The sequence below is a fragment of the Zingiber officinale genome, chromosome 9B (genome assembly GCF_018446385.1).
Source record: "Zingiber officinale cultivar Zhangliang chromosome 9B, Zo_v1.1, whole genome shotgun sequence".
NCBI classification, from domain to species: domain Eukaryota; kingdom Viridiplantae; phylum Streptophyta; class Magnoliopsida; order Zingiberales; family Zingiberaceae; genus Zingiber; species Zingiber officinale.
The window spans coordinates 78,461,077-78,479,569 of NC_056003.1; positions in this window are offsets into that span (position 1 = coordinate 78,461,077).

Below are 18,493 nucleotides of genomic sequence, written 5' to 3' on the forward strand. Positions count from 1 at the left end.
TCGATTATCGAATCGATCTAGACCTTTTATGCACAAACTTGCATCAACCAATCGATTGACCAATCGATTGAACCCCATAATCGATTGGCCAATCGATTAAAACATAGAAAACTATTTAAATCTTGAAATTAGCTTTGTTTCGCATCCAAGATCACCTCATTCCGATATCCTAGTCAAAAGTTATGGCCTTCAGAAGTTTACTACGTCTGAACTTCCTAGTTCCATGCCAACTCCCTATTGGACTTACGACCTCTAAGAGTTCGGTCAACTTTTGACCCATCTGGACTTTCTCTTTGCCAACTTTTCGTTGGACTTCTAATCACCAAGTATGGTCCTCTTGTTAGAGTGTATACTAAAAGCCTAGCTTTTGGTATAAACATTTATTTAGAAAAAAAAATCACATTGGTCAAATGTCTACATTTATGATAAATATAGTTGTTCAATTAATTTATATTGTAGATAACATGGTGTGTGGTGTCACACACAGAGGATCATGTTATCAGCACCTTATAAATTATAAACAGTAGCTCACGACCAAGATGGAAAGGAACAATCATTGGAAGGTCGTAGTGTAATTAGGTATTAGTTTATCTTAACTATATAATTACACTAGTACACTTAGAGTGTATTGAGTAGGACCATTAGAGGTCGTTTCTTTTTATACTAACTTTATAAAGGAACAAAGGTCACAGTTATTATGGAAGTGTGTGCTCTTAATCCTAATATAATAACAAGCACATATATTTGATATTTATTTCTTTAATTTATCAATGGGTGAGATTTAGTTCGATAAATCAATAAGCTTGATAAGTTAGGAAATGATATCACTTATAGTGTGTGTTGTTGATTATAGAAAGAAACCGTGTCCTAGTGATCTAGGTTGATAATGTCCCCAAGAGGAGCTCATAAGGATTGTCATGTTAAACCCTGCAAGTGGACTTAGTCCGACATGACGATAAGGTTGAGTTGTACTACTCTTGGACTAAGATATTAATTAAGTGAGTTGTCAGTAACTCATTTAATTAGTGGGCATTCGACATCTTAAACACAGGGAGACTAACACACTCATAATAAGAAGGAGCCCAAAATGTAATTTGGGATTGGTGCTGTAGTTCAATAATAGTTCTTTAGTGGAATGAATTATTATTGATGGAATTAAGTTGTGTGTTAGAGGCGAACACGGAAAGCTTAATTTCATCAGGAGACCAAAACCAATTCCTCCTCTCGGTCCCTATCATAGCCTCTTGTACATAAAGATTGTAACAACCCATCCTTCTTACTACTACTACTCTCTAAAGATGACCGTTACTTAACTACTAACTCTACTTAACCGGTATGATTAAATATCACATGGAAACCCTACCGAAAAATTTCGGCAGAGTCTCCCCTGTACCGGTGACCAAATCTATAATACAAACATAGTATACGCAGCCACAGACGGCTGGAACATATTTTCCACAACCACACAGTAATAAAAATCACAATAAAAACAAAGAAACTACTCTAGCAATAGCAATGACTACAGCACTCCACAAATAATAAAAGAGACTAGCTAGACATGCGGAAATAAACTCAACTACAATCCCAAATGTAATACAACATTAACAGAGGACTATAAGAAAGTCTAGACAATTTTGCCAGCTACTTCTGGATCTCTCCACAGTCCAGTCACCACACACCTTCATCACCACCACCACCCTGTCGCCTCCCTTCATATCTTAGCTTTTCCTTTATCTGCGGTAGGAGGAAAAAAAACAAAAGATCTATAAGCGAAAACGCTTAGTAAGTACTAATCTATCTCACAAAAACATCGAAGTGCATAAAAAGAATGCAACAATACTAAAACTGAAATGCTAAAAGCAAAGCTGCATGTACTCATGGTATACAGAAACAAAACTGAATACTAAACATGCTCACTAACTGACAGGAAAGTAATGAAACAACTACTGTAAGCTTAGAATTAATGAACTAAACTTTTATTGATTCTAAGCATAAAACTTGTTTTATTTTCTTATATCTTTATACCAGAAATTAATCTTTTAATTTCTCCTTTCCTTTCTTCTTCTTTTCTTTTCTTATGCTAGAAATTAATCTTTTAATTTCTCTTTCACTTTCTTCTTCTTGTTCTTCTTTTCTTCTTTGGGCCCAGGCTTAGTACCATCTTTGTTTTGCGCGCTCTCTAATAGTGACTGGGGTAGCGAGCCTCCAGCCCTATGAGTATAAAGACCTCGGTCTTACCAGGGCCAAGACCTCGGAATTGGTCACCTGGATTTGTTTAACGACAACCTCGGAAGTCGGGTACTAGCCTCTTACTTTAATTTACTTGTTATCTCTTTTTAACTAGACTTTAGCCTTTTTCTTTACTCATGCTTCTTATAATTCTTTATTGGAGCCTATTAGAATCCTATAGATATATCTAACAAGTATAGGATTACAACTAACCAAGCATGCTACATGAAAATAACACAAAGGAAAGCAAACCTGAACTCTCTAAGCATGATATAAAATAAAGCAAAGGAAAGCAAATATGAACTTACTAATCATGCTGTAAAATAGAGCAAAAAGAAAGCTAACTTGGACTTTCTAAACATACCGTAAAATAGAGCAAAAGAAAGCTAACTTGGACTTTCTAAACATGCTGTAAAATAGGGCAAAAGATAGCTAACTTGGACTTTCTAACATGCTGTAAAATAGGGTAAAAGAGAGCTTATTTAGATTTCCTAAACATGCTGTGATAAAAGCAAAAGAAAGCTAATCTAACCTTACTAATCATGCTACAAAATAGAGCAAAAAGAAAACTAATTTGATCTTGCTAATCATGCTACAAAATGGAGCTAAAGAAAACTAATTGAATCAACCTCGATCATGTACAACATGACCTGGAAGTAAGAAAGGAAACTATAATAAAATGCAGAACTTAGATTGTCTACTAATGCTTGCAAGAACTAATCTAGGAACTAGCATATATGGTAGAAAACTAGAATAAAACCCAATGAAAAATCCATTTTTTTTATCTGCTACGAATCTGTCCAGAAAATCACCTGCATTACAAAACTGAAACCAAATCTATACTAAAGACCTTGGTCTTACTTTAAAAGAAGAACTTCACCTCATTGTGAGGATTTCTAAATCTCCAAAACCAATCAAACACACCCAAACTGAACTGCACAGCACATTCCTTGTGCACAACCCGAACTGCACAGCAACTCAAAACCGAGCTGTTCATGCCAATTTAATAGCACAATCTGAAACTACATGCTAAAAAGGAAATCTATACCATCTCATGTATATTGCCTAATAGCAAGGATAACCATACTTCATGCTACGCAAGCTATTTAAATCAAAGTGCTACACGAAATTTCCAATTGAAACCTGTCCACACCCAATCTAATAAATTCGGAATATGGCAGCAACCTTCACAAACCTACCGAACTCACAACAGAAATTTGGAAACCAAGGAATCTCATGGCATAATTTGGAACAAGGAATCTCAACAAAGCAAGGAAGAAAAACCCTAGCATATTCTTCTACTCGGCACAACAAGATCCGGAAGCAAGGTAACGAAAACCGAAAGCTCGGAGCAACTCCTACCGTAGGTGAGTAGTACTTACTTAGGGTTTCTTGCACTTACAACCGGAAAAAAGGAAAGGAAGCTTCTAGGGTTCGGGTAGCTACTTTTCCCGACGATCCCTTCGTGCTCCCAAGTTCTCCTCTGTCGAGACAACCACCCGCGGATGAAAACTAGCCGGGAGGAAGCTTCGCCGTCGCCCGAGCAGGAGCAAATCGCCGCGCCGCGCGTGAGAGGAGAGGAGATTCGGGAGAAAATGTTTGATTTTTTGGAAAATCCAAAACCTAATTCCCTTTTATATATAAGGGTTTTATTCCAAACTATACTATATCCTGAATTCTTTCTATATAGGGTTAACAGAAATCTCCTAGCTTAGTTGGTCAAGCCGGTTTTGGCTTGGGTCAGTCTGACCCGAGGTCCCGGGTTCAAACCTCGCTTCCAACGCTTTTTGCCTAAACTTCTTTGGTTTTGTAAAAATACTAAACGACCTCCAAAAATTACGCAAAAATACTCTAAAAATTTATAAAAATCTCTAGAATATTTTAAAAGCATTTTCAAATATCTTTATGAACATGTGAAACTCAGAATAGGGAAAATTGGGTCGTTACAAAGATTTATACCCACCACATACCCACCTTCTTACCCAACCTATAGGGGTCGGCCAAGCCAAGCTTGAAGCTCAAGCTTAGGGCCGGCCAAGCCTAAAGGTTGAGCCTTAAGGTGGTCGCCCAATAGCTTGGAGCCCAAGTTTAGGTGGCCAGCCACATCATATTAAAAAGGGATTTTTGTTAAAATTTCTTATGTGGATATCATGGTTTTAAAAGAGAGTTTGAAATTTAAATCTTTCCTTTTATAGTTTTCTACAAAAGATTAAGAAAAGATTTGAAATCTTTCCATATTTGTAGATTGAAAGGTAGATTTTAATTTTGAGAAAACTTTCCTTTTTTAACCATGTTCATGATTTAAAAGAGAGTTTAAAAATTAAATATTTCTTCTACAAAAGATTAAGAAAAGATTTAATATCTTTCCTTATTTGTAGATTAAAAGAGATTTTAATTTTTAGAGATAACTTTCTTTTTATCCACATGTTTAAAAGAAAGATTTTAATTTATAAAATTTCCTTTTTACAAACCACCATGAAGGGAAAAATTATTGGAGAATTTTTTTATAAATTTTCGGAGATAAATTAGGAGGTTTTAATTAATTAAAACTCTCCTTGTTTTGTTTTTAAAAGTGGCCGACCATTGTAAATTCAGAAGATAAAATTATTTTTAATTAAATAAATTTTCCTTTTCATGGCAAAATAATTAAGGAAGTTTTTATTTAAATTTCCTTATTTGCCAAGACCAAGGATTATAAAAGAGGGGGTAGAGGTGCCTTCATCGTGAACAACTCTATTATTTTCTCATCTCTTTTTCTCCTTGGGTGTGGCCGGCCCCTCCTTTTTCTCTCTTCTCCATCTTGTGGCCGAACATCATCTCATCCTTGGAGTCCTTGTGGTGGCCGGATCTTGCTTGGAGAAGAAGGAGAGAAAAGGAGGCGATATTTCTAGCATCCCTTGGAGCTTGGTGGTGGCCGAACCTCTTCATCTTTGGAGGAGCTTTTGGTGGCCGAAACCTAGAAGGAAGAAGAAGGTGCTTGGTGGTGCTCATCTCGGAAGATCGTTTCCCACACAACGTCTGAGGTTAAAAGAGGAATATGGTAGAAGATCAAGAGGTTATTTTGGCTTACAAAGAAAGGTATCACTAGTAATTGTTTTCCACGTCATACTAGTTTTCTTTGTATAGTTATTTTTGGAAATACCAAACACAAGGGCATATGATTCTAGAGTTTTCGGATTTGTTTCGAGGTTGTGTTTCTTTTCTTTTATTTTTTGAATTTGTGATTCGATTGTTCTTTTTGGTTAACCTAGAGTTATTTAAGGAAATTAAATATTAGCTTTCCTTAAAAGGCTTTGTCTAGGCGGTGGTGGTTGCTCCCATATCCAAGAAGGCTATGTGCCTCGCCATGCAGTCCTAGAAGCCAATTTTGAAAATTAATATTTAATGGAATTAATAACATAGGTGGATTTGAATCAATAGTGTTAAGTTCCACTTGCGATTCAAATCTAAACCATTAACAACAGATAAGTTAAATTTGGAATCAATGATGTTAAGTTCCGTTTGTGATTCCTAATTTAACTTCTAAAGAACACAATAGGTTATTTAAGGAAAGGTTCGATACTTGTACAAAAAAATTTTGTACAGTGGAACCGGTACGTTTTCCTAGGACTAACCAACAATTGGTATCAGAGCTAGGATTTGTCTCTGTGTGTTTGGTTTTCAAATTAGGTTATGCACATGTCATACATAATTTAGGCAGGATAATAGTAGGATGTGCTAACTTTATGGTTGCAGGCTCCAACTATTATGGCTTATAGATGTTGTGTGTGATTGGACCCTTGGACATGTCAAGGATATTATTTTGTGTGTGCATGATTGTATGTAACTAATACAGCAGGAGCTGTATTAGCCCTAGGATTTTAGATTTTATTTTCGATCTAGATTACATGTACATTCCCTCGTGGAATATAGGATCGATATATGTAATATTCTATTTTTGTCACAGATCGGATTCTTGTGAGGCGTGGTACTTTTGGAGCACCAGAGGCGCAGCAGAAAAAGAAGCAAGATGGATGTGACAACTCGACCAGATGGTGATGGCTAAAGATGACAGCAGCTAGGGTTGGAGCACATGGAGGACAGTAACAGGAAAAGGCCATAATAGTTGGAAAATAATTTCCATATTTATTGCTTTTATTTACTGTGATGTGTGTGTATGCATGTGATGTATACTAGGATAACTTAAAATTCCTCACTTTAAATAACTAAGTGGGAGAGGGATTTATTTTATAAATTCCACGGTCTCCATTACTGGTTTGTAAGTGATGCAAACAAACTTGCGTGTTGGCTCTGAGTGCCTTCCTCCATATCGGATGAGTTTGTTTGCGGATCACTAGATCAAACTTCCATTTAGGATGACTATAGGCAATTAATTAAGAGCGTGTGATTTTCCCCATTGGAAGGGGGATAATCTTATTAATGGACTTAGTGTCAAGTAATGGTATACACTTAGGCACGTCTAATAGTATCCTCCCCATTGGAGTCACAACTATTATTTGTGTGACCAAAGGAAACCAACTATTAATTTGTCAAAAAGATAAGTTGACAAGATAATAAAATTAAAACCCCCTCTTACAAATGTCGAGTTTTTGTATACGTCCACACTATCGTGACATACAAAATTCACGATGTATGAGGTAATTTTATTTGTCAGGATGACAAGAAAATAAAATTAATGGGAAAAACCCCTCTTACAAATGTTTGGTTTTGTATACGTCCACACTATCGTGGCATACAAAATTCACGGTGTTTGAGGTAATTTTATTTGTCATAAAGATTTATTGACAAGATAATTAATGGGTAAACCCTCCTCTTACAAATGTTCAATTTTGTATACGTCCACACTGTAGGACCGTTAGATTCGATAGAGGGGGGGTGAATATCGATTCGAAAACTTAGAGTATAAACGCAGCGGAAAAGTAAATGAACACAGTTGTTTTTTACTTCGTTCGGAGCCTGTGACGACTCCTACTCGAAGGCCCGTGGTCCTTGACCACTTTCGTTGGGCAATCACTAACAAGTCGAAATATGATTACAGAATGAATACAGGAAATGCTAGTGAAAACAAAATAATTCCGACAAAGAAATTAAATAAGAAACCGAAGGAGCGCTTTGTCGGAGCTTTGTTGGCGTCGCACTGAACGTCGAGCAGCAAGACCAGCAGTAGAAGAGTTCTCAGATTGATTCTTGATTCTGAAGCTCCTGCCTGGGGCTTCTTTAATATGTTGCTCCTGGCGCCTGGATCCCTTCCGGGCGCCTGGAATGTGACGTAGCTGCACAAACCGTGATGCTCCACGTGGCGACGACTCGGCTGGATATAATTTGCCTTCCGGGCGCCCGGATCCCTTCCGAGCGCCCGGACCTCCGGGCGCCCGGACCACCTTGTTCCAGAAAACTCCCTTTTCCGGCAAAACAAAGTTAGTCCGAGGCAATATATACCCTGCAACATAGATTATTAGCACATTTATAATAGTATGAATTAGCACAAGTTAGTATGACTTAGATTCCGTCTTTCCGAGACCGGAATCTAGTCACGATCTCGACTTAGACATCCGAAATGGATCTAAGCCGGATCGACGCCTAATGTTCCCTTCCCGGGAACGCGTCCTCGCAGTCACTCCCCTCCAGTGACTTACCTCACTTACCTGCCAGACGTCCGGTCAGCCCGTCGACCCGTCTGGACTTCTCGCCAAGCGTCCGGTCAGCCCGTCGACCCGCTTGGACTTCTCGCCAGCTATCCGGTCAGCCCATCGACCTAGCTCGGCTTCGTGCCAGACATTTGGCTTTCCGGTCAGCCCGTCGACCTAGCTGGACTTCGTGCCAGACATCCGGTCAGTCCGTCGACCTGTCTGGACTTCTCCTGCACACTCGATCAAAGTGTCAGACAACAACAAAACTAACTTAACCTATTTGTCATTCATCAAAACCTGGGTTAAATCATTAGTGCTAACCGCACCAACAATCTCCCCCTTTTTGATGAAATGACAACCTGGTTAAGTTAGTGAAAATATATGCAAGAAACAACATGCATTTATGTGGTTTTAAAGTTAGTTTGTATTTTCAAATTGGTTTAGCTAACTTAACCACCTAACCCTCCCCCTTTGGCATTCATCAAAAATAAGCAAGGGTAAACAATCATAGTGTAGAGTTTCTGTAAAAAGTAATCAGATTTTGCAACATATCTAAGTTTGGTTCAATTTTTAACACCAAGTTAAAAAATAGTCAAGTTGACTTGGGGGAGACAAGTTGAATTTTGAAAAGTATAAATTTAAAGTTAATTAAGTTTAACTTTTCAAGTGTGTAAAAATTTTCAAATCAGGTTTTTCAAATTTACTTAACATTTACTTTTCAACAAGGTAAATTTTCAACTTCGATTTTTTTAAAAAAAAAACAAAGCAAAAATTTAAACAAGTAAGAATAATTTTTCAAGAAGTAAAATTTTTGCCAAAATAAATTTTTAAGGATAATTTGATAAAAGCTAAGTTTGGAAAGTTGAATTTTCAAGCATATGTTAAAAAATTGAATAAGTTTAAATTTGCAATATTCAACTTTTAAAATCAGGTTTAAAAATTAGGTGGGATTAAACTTAGTTAAATTTAACTTTTTGAAAACTGGTGTTTTAAAAATAAGTTAGTTTTAAAATAGATGTAAAAAAAACACAAAAAATTTTAATTAATTTCTCCCCCTGAACTTGATACTTAAAATTTTGAAAATATTTGCTAAAAATATTCAAAGTAAATTTTTTTTTTTTAAATGAGGTAGAATTTTCTAGAGAGATTTTAAAGAGAAGATTAAAAAATAATGCTTAAGGAGATAATTAAAAAATAAACCTCCCCCTGAATTTGATATTCCTTTATTAATCCTCCTTATTTATTAATTTTTCTAAGGGATTTAAAAGAAATTGAACCTCCCCCTGAATTGGTTACTCCCCTTAATTTAATATCTCCCCTTTAATACTAAGGTTTGGTTGTGTTAAATTTCAAAGCCCTAACACATTTGTCTAATTTAGTAATACATATATTATTATCTCTGTATCCTTGGTATAACTGTTTATTTGAATTTGATTAATTAATTTTAGATTCAAGTGCTTAACTTTAGTTTAAGGTTAAATAAGATAAGATTTTATTAATTCAATAATAGTTAAGCATTATCAATAATTTATTGATTAGTTTTTACTTGATTTAATAATTTAATACTTAGTGAAATAATTTAAATTTCATATTACTTGATTGAGTTGGTCAATGAAAGTGTTAGTTATAATTATTATTATTATTAAAAAAAATTTTAAAGGGATTTCTAAAACAGCATTTAAAAGGAATTTAAAAGGATTTTTATAATATGTTTTATGTCAATTAACATATGTTTGACTCAATTTTGATTTTAGATTTAAATTAAAATTAGTGGTTAATTTAAGTTTAATTTTAAGTTTAAGTTAAAAATTTTAATTTTAATTGCAATTTCAATATTAAGTTTTAATTTAAGATTTAATCTTTACTTAAGTCAAATTAAAAATTAATTTTAAGGTTAATAAGATGTTTAAGATTAAAAATGAGTTTAAAGTCAAAATAATAATTTTTAAAGTGAAAATAATCTATAGAAATAATTTATTATTACTATTTTTAAGTTAACAAAATTTCATTATAGTGAAAAAATAAGAAGAATTTTTCAAAATGATACAAAATTTTTAGATAGTTTTAAAATGATTTTTAAAATACTTTTTAAATGATTTTTAAAAGTTTTTTTTTTAAAATAATTTTTGAAATAATTTTTAAGTTAAAATAATTTTAAAAATATAATTTTTTATTTTAAAATAATTTTAAGTTAAAATAATTTTTAAGTTAAAATAATTTTTAAAATAACAATAATTTTTAAAAGGTTTGAAAAAAAATTTTAAAAGAATTTTTAAAGTTTTTAAAATGATTTTTAAAAGAGTTTTTAAAATAATTTTTAAAAATGTTTTAAAATAATTTAAAAGAATTTTTTAAAGTTTTTTAAAATGTTTTTTAAAAGAGTTTTTCAAATAATTTTTAAAAGAATTTTTTAAAGTTTAAAATGATTTTTAAAAGAGTTTTTAAAACGTTTAAAAATAATTTTTCAAAGAATTTTTTAATGTTTTTAAAATGATTTTTTAAAAAGTTTTTAAAATAATTTTTAAAATGTTTTAAAAGAATTTTTAAAAGAATTTTTTAAAGTTTTTAAAATGATTTTTAAAAGAGTTTTTAAAATAATTTTTAAAATGTTTTAAAAGAATTTTTAAAAGAATTTTTAAAAGAATTTTTTTAAAGTTTTTAAAATGATTTTTAAAAGAGTTTTTAAAATAATTTTTAAAATTCTTTAAAATAATTTTTTAAAGTTTTTAAAATAATTTTTTAAAGTTTTTAAAATGATTTTTAAAAGAGTTTTTAAAATAATTTTTAAAAGGTTTTAAAAGAATTTTTTAAAGTTTTTAAATTTATTTTTAAAAGAGTTTTTAAAAGAATTTTTAAAAGAATTTTTTAAAGAATTTTTAAAAAAGGTTTTTTTTTTTAAAGAATTTTCAAAAATAGTTTTTAAAGAATTTTTCAAATAATTTTTAAAAAAAATTTTAAAAATAGTTTTTAAAGAATTTTTCAAATAAATTTTAAAGAATTTTAAAAATAGTTTTTAAAGAAGTTTTAAAATAGTTTTTAAAGAATTTTAAAAAATTGTTTTTAAAGAATTTTAAAAAATTGTTTTTAAAGAATTTTAAAAAATTGTTTTTAAAGAATTTTTAAAATAGTTTTTAAAGAGTTTTAAAAATAGTTTTTAAAGAATTTTTCAAATAATTTTTAAAGAATTTTAAAAATAGTTTTTAAAGAATTTTTCAAATAATTTTTAAAGAATTTAAAAAATACATTTTAAAGAATTATTCAAATAATTTTTAAATTATTTTAAAAATAGTTTTTAAAAATTTTTAAAATAGTTTTTAAAGAATTTTAAAAAATAGTTTTTATAGAATTTTTCAAATAATTTTTAAAGAATTTTAAAAATAGTTTTTAAAAATTTTTAAAATAGTTTTTAAAGAATTTTAAAAAATAGTTTTTAAGGAATTTTAAAAATAGTTTTTAAAGAATTTTAAAAATAGTTTTTAAAGAATTTTTCAAATAATTTTTAAAGAAATTTAAAAATAGTTTTTAAAGAATTTTTCAAATAATTTTTAAAGAATTTTAAAAATAGTTTTTAAAGAATTTTTCAAATAATTTTTAAATTATTTTAAAAATAGTTTTTAAAAATTTTTAAAATAGTTTTTAAAGAATTTTAAAAAATAGTTTTTAAATAATTTTAAAAAATAGTTTTTAAAGAATTTTAAAAATAGTTTTTAATGAATTTTAAAAATAGTTTTTAAAGAATTTTTCAAATAATTTTTAAAGAATTTAAAATAAATTTTTTTTTTTAATAATTAAGTTAAAATAATTTTTATGTTAAAATAAATTTTTAATTTAAAATAATTTTTAGGTTAAAATAAATTTTTAAATAATAAATTTTTAAGTTAAAAACAATTAAGTTTTAAAATAAATTTTTAAGTTAAAAAAAATTAAGTTTTAAAATAAATTTTTAAGTTAAAAAAAATTAAGTTTAATTTGTAAAATAGTTTTTTTTTTCTTTTTTAAAAAAAAAATTAATTTTAATTTAATTTGAAATTCAAAATTTAATTTTAATTAATTTTAATTTAATTTGAAATTCAAAATTTAATTTTAATTAATTTTAATTTAATTTGAAATTCAAAATTTAATTTAAATTTAATTTGAAATTCAAATTTTAATTTTAATTAATTTAATTCAATTTGAATTTGAGATTCAAAATTTAATTTTAATTAATTTTAATTTCGTTTGAAAATTAATTAATTTATTCCTTATTCATCTCACCCGATCTATATTTTCAATCAGGGAATCCTATGATTTTGTGAGATGAAATTGGATTTTTAATTATGGAGTTTTGGTTTAACGTGTGTTAGATTCAGATTTAGTTTTGGTTTCCACAAATAGGCATTCTTCGGATAAACTTCTAAGCTTGGTGAGTCACATGGACATCATTAGAAGTAACCAACCTTTCGAGGTTTTCCGAATAGTCCTATCCACGGAACTTAGTACTAAATCTTGGTCTAACTGGTTAGGATTCATTTAAGGGTAGCTTCGGTCAGTTCCACTTGGCCAAATGCACCAGATCGAAGCCATATCTTTCTAGACATGCGATGCCCAAGCTTCCCTAACGTACTATCATCCAAAAATTTCACCAGTACCATGATTCAAGTTAAACTTGGTCTCTTTTTAACTAATCTTAATTACCCTGTCGGGTAGGTTGGTTGGGGTTACCCTTTTCTGGTAGGTTGGTTAGGGTTACCCTGTCGGGTAGGTTAGTTTTGGAGGTGCCAGCTATTCTGGAGCCTCCCCCTGAATTATTGGCCATAAATTTAGTTTTTAGTTCTGGGTTTATTATAGTTAAGTTTTGGTTAAAATTTAATGTGTAATTTGTAATTTAGATTCAAGTTTTTAATTTTGAATTAATTAAATTAATCAAATTATCTTTCTTTAAGAGAATGTATTTAAAATTTTCTTTCATTTTCACTTTTATTAGGTTAATTGAATTATTTTTCTTTAATAGCTTATTTTGAAAGTTTAAGTTTTTATTCATTTTTAAATTTGAATTAATTAAATTGTTTGAATTATATTTCCTTAAAGGTTTATCTTTTAACTTTTTATTAATTGTTAATTTTGAATTTTTCAGATTATCTTTATTTAATATGTTATTTTTAACATTTAATTTTAATTTTGTTAAATTTAGTTTTGATTTTATCAAAGTGTTTGATTTTATTCTTATATTTTCTTTATTTTTTAAGTTGATATAATTAGTGGAATTTATTAGATTATTCTTATCATTAAAATTTAATTTTTTATTAATTAAATTATCTTGGGTTTGGATAGAATTTTCTAGATTAATATTATCTAGATTATTAAATAATTTATTAATTTTATCTAGATCAATATTCACCTTGTCCTCTCTATCATTTGAGTTTTCAGATTTGTTTAGGTTCAAGTTTGAATTTTTTAAATTAATTGGATTTGTTTTATCAGATAATATCCTAGGGGTATTTTTGTAATTATTGTCAACTACATTATTTTCACATATATTTTCAGAAATAACCAGATCCATGCTCATATTTTCTAAACTACTATTAGCAGGGGTATTTTGGTAAATATCACTAACCTTGAGCGCAACCCCTAATTCAGTAGGCTTTTCGATTGGATCTAACCCGAGTTCATATTCGATTTTTACTTGATCCTCAAGCTCCATCGGCTCCTCGTGAAGTTTGATCAATTGGGTCCAAAGCTCATGTGCATCTTTGTACTTTTTTACTCTGCATAAAACATTGTTAGGTAAAACATTACAAATGATTTTACTTACATTTGTATTTAGTTCTGAGTTCTGAGAATGTTTTCTCAATATCAGCCAATAATCAAAGTTTACGCTTCCTAAGAAGCATTCCATTAATCGCTTCCAATAGTTGAAATCTTGATCGTATGGTGGTGGTTCGTGGGGGTTCCGTCCTTCTTGAAAAGTCATTATTCTTGCACACAGAGAAACAGAAAAAAAATCCCAAGACTTGGTCTTGGATTAGCAGTGCTGGAAAAAATAATATTTCACTATTTTCGGAAAAAATAATAAAATATTATTAAAATATTAATAAAATATTTGAAAAAAATATTATTTCAAAATTTTGAAAATGTAATATTTTTTAAATACTAAACAATGGTGAAAAGATGGCGATGTATTTTTCAAAAACCGTTTTGGAGGAAAAAAAACGAAAGGCGTAAGGTTTTATTTAAAAGACAAACGATATCTATTTTTTCTTTAAAAAAGTCCCCCCTTTGCCTGATTGGTGGTTGCACCAAATCAGAGCGGTACCTGCTCTGATACCACTTGTAGGACCGTTAGATTCGATAGAGAGGGGGTGCATATCGATTCGAAAACTTAGAGTATAAACGCAGCGGAAAAGTAAATGAACACAGTTGTTTTTTACTTCGTTCGGAGCCTGTGACGACTCCTACTCGAAGGCCCGTGGTCCTTGACCACTTTCGTTGGGCAATCACTAACAAGTCGAAATATGATTACAGAATGAATACAGGAAATGCTAGTGAAAACAAAATAATTCCGACAAAGAAATTAAATAAGAAACCGAAGGAGCGCTTTGTCGGAGCTTTGTTGGCGTCGCACTGAACGTCGAGCAGCAAGACCAGCAGTAGAAGAGTTCTCAGATTGATTCTTGATTCTGAAGCTCCTGCCTGGGGCTTCTTTTATATGTTGCTCCGGGCGCCTGGATCCCTTCCGAGCGCCTGGAATGTGACGTAACTGCACAAACCGTGATGCTCCACGTGGCGACGACTCGGCTGGATATAATTTGCCTTCCGGGCGCCCGGACCTCCGGGCGCCCGGACCTCCGGGCGCCCGGACCACCTTGTTCCAGAAAACTCCCTTTTCCGGCAAAACAAAGTTAGTCCGAGGCAATATATACCCTGCAACATAGATTATTAGCACATTTATAATAGTATGAATTAGCACAAGTTAGTATGACTTAGATTCCATCTTTCCGAGACCGGAATCTAGTCACGATCTCGACTTAGACATCCGAAATGGATCTAAGCCGGATCGACGCCTAATGTTCCCTTCCCGGGAACGCGTCCTCGCAGTCACTCCCCTCCAGTGACTTACCTCACTTACCTGCCAGACGTCCGGTCAGCCCGTCGACCCGTCTGGACTTCTCTCCCCTCCAGTGACTTACCTCACTTACCTGCCAGACGTCCGGTCAGCCCGTCGACCCGTCTGGACTTCTCGCCAAGCGTCCGGTCAGCCCGTCGACCCGCTTGGACTTCTCGCCAGCTATCCGGTCAGCCCGTCGACCTAGCTGGACTTCGTGCCAGACATCCGGTCAGCCCGTTGACCTGTCTGGACTTCTCCTGCACACTCGATCAAAGTGTCAGACAACAACAAAACTAACTTAACCTATTTGTCATTCATCAAAACATGGGTTAAATCATTAGTGCTAACCGCACCAACACACACTATCGTGGCATGCAAAATTCTCGGTGTTTGAGGTGTTGGTGAATTTAAATAATATTGTTTGAGGAATCAATGTTATTTTAAATTCAAAGTTTTGACCAAAATATTTGATCAAAGATAGACCAACTATTAATTTTATTTGTCATGAAGTTAGAATGACGAGATAATAAAATTAATAGACAAAATCTCTTTTTGTATACGTCCACACTATCGTGGCATACAAAATTCACGGGGATTTTAAAGTGTTGGTCTTGACCAAATATTTTTATGATTCTTAGGATTTTAAATGTCAAATCCCCTAGTTGTTATACTATAGAAAAGACTTAGTAGTCCCAATTATAATGATTGAAAATAGGACTTGGACATTAAGGTAGACTGTCTTCTTAGAACTGATAACAATATAGGTGTATTTAATTCATTAGTTGTTGAAACATGTTTAGTGGTGTTATCTACCAGTACCTGGAGTGTAGATACAGATGCCACTAATCATGTCTGTAATTCATTGCAGGGTTCCAGGAAACCCGACAGCTATATGAAAAGGAAAACACCATCTACATGGGCACTACTACAAAAGTAGTAGCTGTTGCAGTGGGAGATGTTTATCCTCTTATAGGAATAAGATATGGATTTTCAGAAATTGTCTTTACGTACTAAGTTTAGAAAGAATCTGATTTCAGTTCCTAAGCTATTAAAGAATAGATATTCTGTCTATTTTGATAACAAACTTGTTATCAAGAAAAATAGGGAAGTTATCTATTCTGGTACGTTGGTTGACAATTTATAATCCAATAACTCCCACGAAGCAATAAATGGAAATTAATAAGAGAAAGTACCCTTCGGAAATTAACCAATCATATTTTTGGCATCTAAGGCTAGGTTATATTAACTTGAGTTGGATTCAAAGGATAATAACCAATGAACTCTTGGATTTATTGGTAGTGGAAATCTTTCCAACCTGCGAGTCATACTTGGAAGGAAAAATAACCAAGAAGCTTTTAAGTCTAAGGGGTATGGAGCCAAAGATATGTTGGAATTTGTTCATTCTGATTTGTGTAGACCTTTGACTATCCAGGGAAGAGGTTGTTTCGAATATTTCGTCTCTTTTATAGACGACTATTTGAGATAAGGATACATTTACTTCACGTGCCACAAGTCTAAGTGCTTTGATTAGTTCAAAGAGTAACTAGGCTGATGTGGAGTAACGTCAAAGTAAAAGTATCAAGTCACTACGGTGAAATCGTAGTAACGAGTACCTCTTAGGGGAGTTTAGGAGTCACTTATCAGAAGACGGGATTTAATCCCAACTAACTGCACCTGGTACACCCCAACAGAATGGTGTAGTAGAAAGAAGGTATAAGGCTCTTATAGAATAATTAGATCGATGATGAGTTATTCAGAAGATTACCAAATTCATTTTAAGGATATACACTAGAAACGGAAGTGAACATTAGTACCTTTTAAGTCAGAACTCTCAACTCCCATTGAATTACAGATTGGGCGTAAGCCTAGTCTGAAGTATATTCAGATTTGGGTGGTCTAGCACATGAGAGACACTGATAATATTGGGCATGAGTTCACTAGTTTGTGAGTTATCCTAGAAAAATGAAAAGAGGTTTTTAGTCTTTAAAATCGGAAGGTCATTGTTGGCACCAATGCCCGATTTTATAAAAGGACTATACTATGAACCACAAGCCCATGAGTAAATTTGTTCTTAAGGAAATAATAAAGGACATGTCTAATCTAGTACCAATTGTACAAGATAAAATATCACAAGAAACTGCAACATGTATCACAAATGATACACAATTGAAGAAAATGTCTCGTCGTAGTGGGAGGGTTGTTAGGCAACCTAAAATATTCATGTTTTGGGAGAGTCTTTGGACTTTATCCCTAGTGGACATGAACCTGATCCTTGAACATATGACGAAGCACTCCAAGATAAAGATAAAGTATCTTTGCAAAGAGTAATAAATACAAAATTAGAATATATATATTCTAATAGAGTCTAAGAGCTTATAAAATCACCAAATAGTGTAAAAGTCATTGGGTGAAAATAAGTCTACAATAGGAAAAGAGGAATAGACAGGAAGGTGGAAACTTTCAAAGCAAGGCTTGTTGAAAAAGGAAACTTTTTCACCGGTAGCCATGCTTAAGTATATCCGGATTCTTTTATCTATTTAGCAAGTGGATGTCAAGATAGCTTTCCTTAATGGAAGTCTTGAAGAAAACATCCATATATAGCAACCAGAAGGGTTTATTGCAAAGAGCAAAGGGCATCTTGTGTGTAACCTTAATCAGTCTATAGACTGAAGTAATGCTTCAAGGTCTTGGATCATCCGGTTTAATAAAGTAATCCAGACCAATGGATTTATTTTATAACCAAATGAGTTTTGTGTATACAAGAAGTGTGATGGAAATGTGGTGGTATTTCTTGTACTATACATATATAATATTTTTGGTGGTTGGAAACAATATCAAAGTGTTGTCAGAAGTAAGGGTATGGTTATCCAAACAATTCGATATGAAGGATTTGGGAGAATGCATATATTCTTGGGATCAAAGGGATCACAAGAAAAGAATATATTTTACTTATCCCAAGCTTCATATATCGAAACAATCCTTGCTCGTTTTAAGCATGCAAAACTACAAGAAAGGTTTCTTACCTTTTCAGCATGGAGTAACTTTATCTAAAAGAGATGTCTCCGAAGATATCAAAGCAGATAAAGGACATGAAAGCAAGTTCCTTATGCTTCAGCTGTTGGAAAGCCTAATGTATGCTATGCACGAGATCGGATATCTGTTTTGCACAGTGCATAGTTAGCAGATATCGAAGTAACTCAAGACCGGGACACTAGACTACCGTAAAGCATATATTGAAGTACCTGAAAAGGACTAAGGATTATATGCTAGATTACTAAGCAAATGATTTGATCCCTGTGGGTTACACGGATTTTTTATTTCCAATTAGATAGGAACAATAGTAAGTCGACCTCGGGGTTTTGTGTTTACTTTAGGAGGTAAAGTCATAACTATGGAAGAGTGATAAGCATAGGAGCTTTTTTAAACTCCACCATAGAAGCTGAGTATATGGCAACCTTTGAGGTAGCCATAAAAGCTGAATGACTCAATAACCTCAAGATGGACTTAGATATGATTTCTAGTTTGTCCAAAGATTATTACAATTTATTGT